General features: G+C 32.0%; 1 non-coding gene across 1 annotated transcript; it reads right to left on the reverse strand.

Annotated features, from left to right (window-relative positions):
* Positions 1-3,795: 3,795 nt before the first annotated feature.
* LOC142534943 (small nucleolar RNA R71) lies at positions 3,796-3,906 on the reverse strand. Its single transcript, XR_012817294.1, has one exon. It is a non-coding gene; the product is annotated as a small nucleolar RNA R71 (small nucleolar RNA).
* Between the last annotated feature and the right edge of the window lie 5,394 nt (positions 3,907-9,300).

Consider the following 9,300-nt stretch of genomic DNA (forward strand, 5'->3'; position numbering starts at 1 on the left):
GGGTTGTACTACTACTGACCACGAGAAGCTCACGAAGTCACGTCTTCGGTCTGTAAGTTTACATTACGCATTTTATTTAAAGCATGAATTATTTTTAACGGCATGATTTCATGAAGCATTTTATGTCCGATTCATTTTATTTGTTCAGTATTTTAAATTTAAATAAATTATGGAATTATGCATGTTAGTTACGTATGGGTTATCTATGGAACAGTATGCCCCCTAGGCGCATCCTCGAGCGCAATAGAGATGAGGAGCCTCGCAAGAGGACAGGGAGGAGCGGAGGCAGGAGAGACTTACCACCTCCACCTCCACCGACATGAATGCCCAGATGCTAGCTGGGATGACGCAGTTCTTCACACAGTTTGCGGGAAACCATGCTGTGGCGACCAGGCCAACAGGGCCTGAGGCTGTCTACGAAAGATTCATGAAGATGCGTCCGAAGGAGTTTTCTGGGACGTCTGACCCCATGATTGCTGAGGGCTGTATCAAGTCCCTCGAGGTTATCTTCGAGTTCATGGAGCTTGGAGATGCAGACAGAGTCCGATGTGCCACCTACTTATTCGGAGGAGATGCCGCTTATGGTGGGAAGGAGCATCGGTAGCCCTGAACGTGGCTACGCTGAGTTGGGTACGCTTCACGGAGGTGTTATACTCCAAATACTTTGCTGAGGATGTGCGCACCAGGTTGACCACTGAGTTTATGAGCTTGAGGCAAGGAGATATGACTGTTACGGAGTTCATCCGTAAGTTCGAGAGGGGTTGTCATTTTGTACCCCTGATTGCAAATGATGCTAGAGCCAAGATGATGCATTTTTGGTGGGTCTACGGCCGATCTTGCGCCGTGATGTTAGGGTGTCTGACCCTACTTTTTATGAGGTCGCTGTCTCCAAAGCTCTAACCGCAGAGCAGGATCAGTGGGATATCGAGAGAGATCGCTTGGGAAAGCGACCAGTCCAGGTACCGCACCGCCTCCTCCTCAGCAGCATCAGCAGCAGAACAAGAGGCCTTTTCACGGGCTGCCTAGAAACAAGGCCAGCAGCAGCGGGGACGCCCAACCCCGAGGGCTCTTGAGCGCCCAGTCTGTCCTAAGTGCTCACGTCGCCATCCTGGGGCATGTATGTACGGCTCAGGAAAGTGTTATAGGTGTGGTAGTCCAGACCACTTATTTCTGCAGTGCCCTCAGAGGAATCTGCCTAACCAAGGCAGAGTGTTTGCTCTCCATGCCACGGAGACGAACCCGGATACGATGCTTATGACAGTACCTTAAGCTTTGAGTCTGCATTGGAACTTAATGTTTTGGGTTAATATTTTGAACATAGAATTGCGATAGGATTGCATGCTCTACTTTGTAATATTTTGGAAATTTAAGTTAGAAGAACTTCAACCTTTTCATGTCTATAAGTTTAGTCTATGTAATATTGGGTTCAACTTAGAGTTCCGATCTTTCAGGGAGAATTTTTATATCCGGTTCCGCTACGAAGGCCTTGATAGATTCAGGGGCCACTCACTCATTCATTTCAGAGGTCTTTGCTAATTTCCTCAAAGATAAGACCATTGGGCTAGATATAGCCTATTCCGTAGTACTGTCGTCTGGCGAGCAGATGGCAGCTGATGAAACTTAAAATTAATAATTATTATATGTTAAAACCTGTATTTTAAAATTTAAGTTTCATTAAAATTATAAAATTATGTTATTTTAGTATTGTTTGTTTATATTTAATTGTCTTACTAAATATGTTTTATTTTCAGGTTTTCTACGTGTTGGTAAATAATGATAACTCAAGCTAGAAAATTCAAATGGAGGTGACTCAAACATGTTGGAATCCTTGAGAAATTATCTACAACTTTGCAGAAGACATGATTGCCTAAAAAATTTAAGATGATCAAATTGTGCAAATATCAAAAGGAGGACAAATTTACTTTTACTATGACCAGCATAGAGTAAAAAATCATAACTATTTCAATATTTAACCAAATGAGGTGAACCAAGTGGCCAAATTCATCTACAGACAATTCCCCACATGTTTGCCATTTTGAGCAGAGTCAAATTCGGTGATTAAAGTCATGGAACAAAGCATTGAAAGAAGGGACATGGAATTGAACTTGGAGGAGACAAAGAATACTATTGCAACTACATGGCATTAATAAAAATTTTGACCCTTTCTCTCATTTGGCCTATAAATAGAGGCCTTGTGCTAGCTTGAGAATCATTTATCTCATTGTAAAATATAGTGTGAGTGTGTATCAAAGTTCTAAGTTCCAATATATTTTCTTTCATGTTCTCAACTATGAGTGATATTTTAGTGTTGATCAAAAGTAAGCTTATGGCAAGCTAAATCTATTATGTCAAGGTGAAGAGGATGCATTCTTGGTGAAGTAAGATTGTTTATATTTTATATTCTTTCTTTATTTCTTTTCATTTAGCTAACATTTTTATTGTAGGTATAAAAATGAATTATTTGTTGTTATCAATTTACATCAAATGCTTGATACCATTAAAGTGGTTATCTTGATTTGTTGTTTAATTTTGATACAATAAAATTTCATCACTTATTTTATATTATAGATATATATATATATATTTATATAATAATCATAATATTTCATTTAGACGATAGCGTGGCTCTGCCGGTTGTTCTAAATGAAATATTATGATTTAATACTAACATCTAACAATCTAACATTTACTTTATCGCAACTAACTTTTATTTTCGCATCTAACTTTTACTTTATCGCAACTAACTTTTCTTTACCGCAACTAACTTATTAAATCAATATATTTCATTTAGGCAATAGCGTGGCTCTGCCGGTTGTTCTAAATGAAATATAATGATTTAATTTAACATTTACTTTATGCAATTATTTATTTATATGTCATAATTATAATCATAGGTACCATATATAAATATCGGTTAATTCGGTATTTTCTATAGTGGGAACTATATTATATTATGTGTGTGTTTAATTTTCTTGGAACCATTATTTATGGTGGTTTCTTTTGTTTTACTTTTAGTTAAACAATATTACATAAACCAAGAATAAATCCTCAAGCCTTGACAAAATTTATAATTTGTAAACTTCATTCTTGCATTTGGTAATCTATAAATTAATAAATTTAAACTCAAAATAACCTCTCTGTGGATCGATCTCGTACTTACGAAATATTACTTGCAGACAACCTACACTTGGGTGAATTATTATTTAAGTAGTAGCAAGTTTTTGGCGCCTTGCCGGGGAGGTATAAATTAAGTTTATATTTGTTAATTATGTTTTATTTATAAGTATTGTGTTGTTTTTTTTTTTATGAGTATTTGGAGTCGAAAAAAAGTGGTAGACTTATTCGAGTATCTGAAAATAATTTAAACATGGATGATAATTCAAATAATCAAGATGATAATATAATAATAATAATATATATAATAATATCAAGACATGATCAATTAAGAACACTTAGGCACCATATGAACCCTATTAGAACTAGTGCCCCATCTTGTTTAGTTTTTCCTCCTGATGCATCTAATTTCAACTTCAAACCTCAAATTATTCAACTTTTACCAAATTTTCATGGCTTAGATTCTGAAAATCCATATTTGCATCTAAGAGAATTTGAGGAAGTTTGTAACACTTATAATGATCAAAATTGTAGCATGGATATAGTTCGATTAAAGCTTTTCCCTTTTTCTTTAAAAGATAAAGCTAAAACATGGCTACAAAATTTAAGATCAAGTTCAATAAGATCATGGGAAGAAATGCAACAACAATTTCTCAAAAAGTTTTTCCCTTCCCATAGAACAAACTCTTTTAAAAGACAAATTACAACTTTTTCTCAAAAACAAGGAGAAACGTTTTATCAATGTTGGGATAGATATAAAGAATTACTTAATACATGCCCACATCATGGTTTTGAAACATGGAGAATAGTTTCTCACTTTTATGAAGGTCTAATACCTAAAGATAGGCAAATGATAGAATTCATGTGTAATGGAACTTTTGAAGATAAAAACCCAAATGAAGCTATGGAATATTTGGATTCATTAGCAGAAAATGCTCAAAATTGGGATAATATAGGCACAGAACCACCAACAACTAAAAACAATAATTCAACAAATGGGGGTGGTATCTATAATCTTAAAGATGATATAGATATTCAAGCTAAACTTGCATCTTTAGCAAGAAAAATTGAGTCATTAGAAATGAAAAAGAGTGGTCAATTAAAAATTCAAGAAATTGTTTGTCATATATGTGATACACATGAATGCTACAAAAGATTGTCCAACATTACCTTCATTTAAAGAATGTCTCCATGAACAAGCAAATTATGTTAACAATTATAAAAAACCAATACTAGATCCTTTTTCACCATCATATAATCCTGGATGGAAAAATCATCCTAATTTTAGTTGGAGGAATGATAATAATGCACAACCGTCACAACAATATTTTCAAAATAACCAAAATCATCAAGGTTATATTCCTTATGTTACACCTCCAAGAAAAAACTTTGAAGATGTAATTCATGCATTTATCCAAAAGCAAGAGTCTATCAATATTCAAAACAGTCAATCTATGAGTGATTTGAAAGAAACTCTTGCAAAATTTGCATCTGCACTTAATATTCATGAAAAAGGAAAATTTCCATCTCAACCTCAACCTAATCCTAAAAATCAAAATCAAGAATTAAAAAATGAAAAAATTGATCAAATAAAATCTGTTATTACCCTTAGAAGTGGTAAAATAGTTAATGATCCATATAGTAATGAAAACAAGGATCATTTAAAATCAAAGAGTAAGGATGATAATCCTGATACTTTTGAGAATGATGATACCTTAAATTTTAAGAATAATATGGTGAAGATAAATCATCTGAAATAGTAAATAAGTCAAATAAACCTCCACCATTTCCTCATGCATTAACAAATCATAAAAAACAAAAAAGTGATTCTGATATCTATGAAGTTTTTAAACAAGTGAAGATAAATATTCCATTATTAGATGCTATTAAACAAGTACCTTCTTATGCAAAATTTTTAAAAGACTTATGTACTGTAAAGAGAAAATTGCATGTGAAGAAAAACATTCTTGGCTGAACAAGTAAGTTCTATTCTTCAAAATAATTCTAGTTTAAAATATAAAGATCCTGGTTGTCCAACAATTTCATGTATTATTGGAGAAAATAAAATTAAAAAAGCTTTGTTGGATTTGGGAGCAAGTGTGAATTTACTTCCTTATTCAGTTTATGAAAAACTTAATTTAGGAGAATTAAAACCCACTTCTGTTACTCTCTTACTGGCGGATAGGTCAATCAAAATACCTAGAGGTATTGTAGAAGATGTGTTGGTTCAAGTTGATAAATTCATATATCCTGTAGATTTTATTGTTTTGGATACACAACCAATAGAAGTACATAATGAAATTCCAGTAATATTGGGACGACCATTTCTAGCAACTTCAAATGCTTTAATTAATTGTCGAAATGGAATAATGAAATTGTCTTTTGGAAATATGACTCTAGAACTTAATGTGTTCAATTTATGTAAACAACCAAGTATTAATGAATATGATAATGAAATTGAACAATTGTGGAAGAAAATATACAAGAAGAAAACTTAAATCAACAATCTGAAGTTTTTTCAATAGAAAGTTTTGAGTCTAAAAATAATTTTAAAGAAGATGATAATACAAAACTTGAATTAAAAGTTTTACCATTAGAATTGAAATATGTATTTCTTGGTGAAAATAAAACATTTCCTGTTGTAATTTCTTCCACTCTTTTGCCAAATCAAGAAGAAGATTTGATTAAATTACTTAAAAAATATAAATGCAATTGGATGGACTTTGAAAGATATAAAAGGTATGAATCCTTTAATTTGTACACATAAAATTCACTTGGAAGAAAATGCTAAAACATATCAACAACCACAAAGAAGGTTAAATCCACATATGAAGGAAGTTGTTAAGAATGAAGTATTAAAACTATTAGACGCTGGAATTATCTATCCAATTTCAGATAGTAAATGGGTAAGTCCAACACAAGTAGTACCTAAAAAGTCCGGCATCACTGTTATAAAAAATGAAAAGGGAGAGTTATTACAAGCTAGGATTCCATCTAGTTGGCGTATGTGTATTGATTATAGAAAATTAAATGATGCAACTAGAAAAGATCATTTCCCACTACCATTTTTAGATCAAATTCTAGAAAAAGTAGCAGGAAATTCTTATTACTGTTTTCTTGATGGGTATTCGGGTATTATCAAATACCTATATCATTAGAAGATCAAGAAAAAACTACTTTTACTTGTCCTTTCGGAACTTTTGCATTTAAAAGAATGCCATTTGGTTTATGTAATGCTCCGGCTACTTTTCAAAGATGCATGTTAAGTATTTTCAGTGATATGATTGAAGAATATGTAGAAGTTTTTATGGATGATATAACTGTTTTTGGAAACTCATTTGAAAATTGTCTTAAAAATCTAGAAGAAGTATTAAAAAGATGTGAAGAAAAAAATCTTGTTTTAAATTGGGAAAAATGTCATTATATGGTTAAATCTGGGATTGTTTTAGGACATGTGATATCTGAAAAAGGAATTGAAGTTGATAAAGCCAAAGTTGATGTTATTGCTAATTTAACATCACCAAAAACGGTCAAAGAAGTTCGATCATTCTTGGGTCATGCAGGATTTTATAGAAGGTTTATAAAAAATTTCAGCATAATATCTAAACCAATTTCAAATCTTTTAACAAAAGATACACAATTTGAATGGACTCAGAAATGTGAAAATGCTTTTAAAAAAATTATTAATCTTTTAGTTACATCACCTATTTTACAACCTCCAGATTGGTCTTTACCATTTGAATTAATGTGTGATGCAAGTGATTATGCTATAGGAGCTGTGTTAGGACAAAGAAAAGAAGGAAAACCTTATGCAATCTATTATGCTAGTAGAACCTTAAATAGTGCCCAAATAAATTATTCAACTACTGAAAAAGAATTACTTTCAGTAGTATTTGCATTAGATAAGTTTCGATCTTATTTAATTGGTTCTACTACTATTGTTTACACCGATCATTCTGCCATAAAATATTTATCAAATAAACAAGATGCTAAGCCAAGATTAATACGGTGGATTTTATTGTTACAAGAATTTGATATTATAATTAAAGATAAAAAAGGAAAAAAAATGTTGTAGCCGATCATTTATCTAGAATAATGACTGAATCATCTCATAATGAAATACCAATAAATGAAAATTTTCCAGATGATCAGTTGTTTTATGCTACTATTATGCCCTGGTTTGCTAACATTGTAAATTTTCTTGTGACAAATAAAATGCCTTCTCATTGGAATTCACAGGATAAGAATAAATTCTTGATAGAAGTTAAAAAATTTTATTGGGATGATCCTTACTTATTTAAGTATTGTCCTGACCAAATTTTCGACGATGCATACCCGACAATGAAGTAAGTAATGTTATTAAATTTTGTCATTCTGAAGCATGTGGAGGTCATTTTTCATCCAATAAAACAGCTACAAAAATCTTACAATGTGGATTTTATTGGCCGTCTTTATTCAAAGATACGCATTTATTTTGCAAATCTTGTGAAAACTGTCAGAAGATGGGATCAATTTCAAAACGAAACATGATGCCTTTAAATCCAATCATAATTATTGAAATATTTGATAGTTGGGGGATAGATTTTATGGGTCCATTTCCATTATCTTTTGGATATAAGTACATTTTAGTCGCTGTTGATTATGTTTCAAAATGGATTGAAGCAATTGCATGTAGAACTAATGATCATAAAGTTGTTATAAAATTTTTAAAAGAAAATATTTTTAGCCGATTTGGAATACCTAGAGCAATAATTAGTGATGGGGGAAGTCATTTTATAAATAAATCATTTTCTCTTTGTTAAGAAAATATGGCATTACACATAAAGTTTCTACCCCATATCATCCTCAAAGTAATGGTCAAGTTGAACTTGCAAATAGAGAAATAAAACAAATTTTAGAAAAAAGTTAATCCAAATCGAAAAGATTGGTCTTTAAGATTAACTGATGCATTATGGGCATATAGAACTGCATTTAAAACATCATTAGGGATGTCACCATATAGGTTAGTTTTTGGTAAGCATTGTCATTTACCGGTTGAACTTGAACATAAAGCTTATTGGGCAATTAAAGCATTTAATATTAATTTAGATGATGCATCTAAATTAAGAAAATTGCAAATAAATGAACTTGAAGAATTAAGAAATGATGCATATGAAAATTCAAAGATTTATAAAGATAAAACTAAAGCCTTTCATGATAAAAATATTATGAGAAAGTCATTTGAAATTGGACAAAAAGTTTTGCTTTATAATTCTCGTTTGCATTTATTTTCAGGTAAACTAAGATCGAGGTGGTCAGGACCATTTATAGTCAAATTTGTTTATCCTCATGGTGCTGTTGATATTGAAAATCCTAAAAATAATGACGTGTTTAAAGTTAATGGGCAAAGACTTAAGCCTTTTATAGAAAATGAAATTCTTAATGAGTTTATGCCTTTATATGATCCACAATAGTTGTTTGATATTTTCATTTTGTTTTGCAGATTCTAGTTCATTTCCCGGTTAAGTGGCGGATAACGGTACTCCGTGACTGTTTAAGTCGGTTTCTTCAGTTTTCCCAAAATAATTGAAATATATATAATAATAAATAATATGGATGCGTGTATTATGAATCTTCGTAAATATTTTGCTTGTTTACCTGATAATGCGTTGAAAAAAATTTATAAAGCTAGATGTGAGCGGCTAAGGTTGATGATGTCATATGGCATACCGAATGATGTCCGTTTGATAATTGAAGCAAAAGTCCGATTGGTTGGGGAAGCAAGTGAATTAATAATAAGACATATGCCAGGATTTGGTAAAAGCACATATGCCAAAAAGCGAAGAGCTAAACGTATAGGTGGATGTCATAAATGTGCAAGGTGGACTTGTAAGGGAAAATGCAAAAATGTTGGAATGACATCAATGAATAGAGAAGATAAAATTTTATTCATTAAGAATGGTCTGAGTAAAGAGCCTTTGGATAATTTTCTAGAGGTTCTTGATACGCATTCTAGTGGGTACGTGCAAAATGAACTTCTTAAACTATGGTGGCAATTTCAACAGGAGGAATATCAATATGGACGGTGGAATCAGCCTTACAAAGATCCTACTGTAGTAACGCATATCTATTTAGATAAGTAAATATATATACACAATTTCGTCTTGGGAATCTGACGTTAAAAGACCATGTTTGCCAATTTATAAG

Source organism: Primulina tabacum, unplaced genomic scaffold (genome assembly GCF_025594145.1).
Source record: "Primulina tabacum isolate GXHZ01 unplaced genomic scaffold, ASM2559414v2 Contig741, whole genome shotgun sequence".
Lineage (NCBI taxonomy): Eukaryota > Viridiplantae > Streptophyta > Magnoliopsida > Lamiales > Gesneriaceae > Primulina > Primulina tabacum.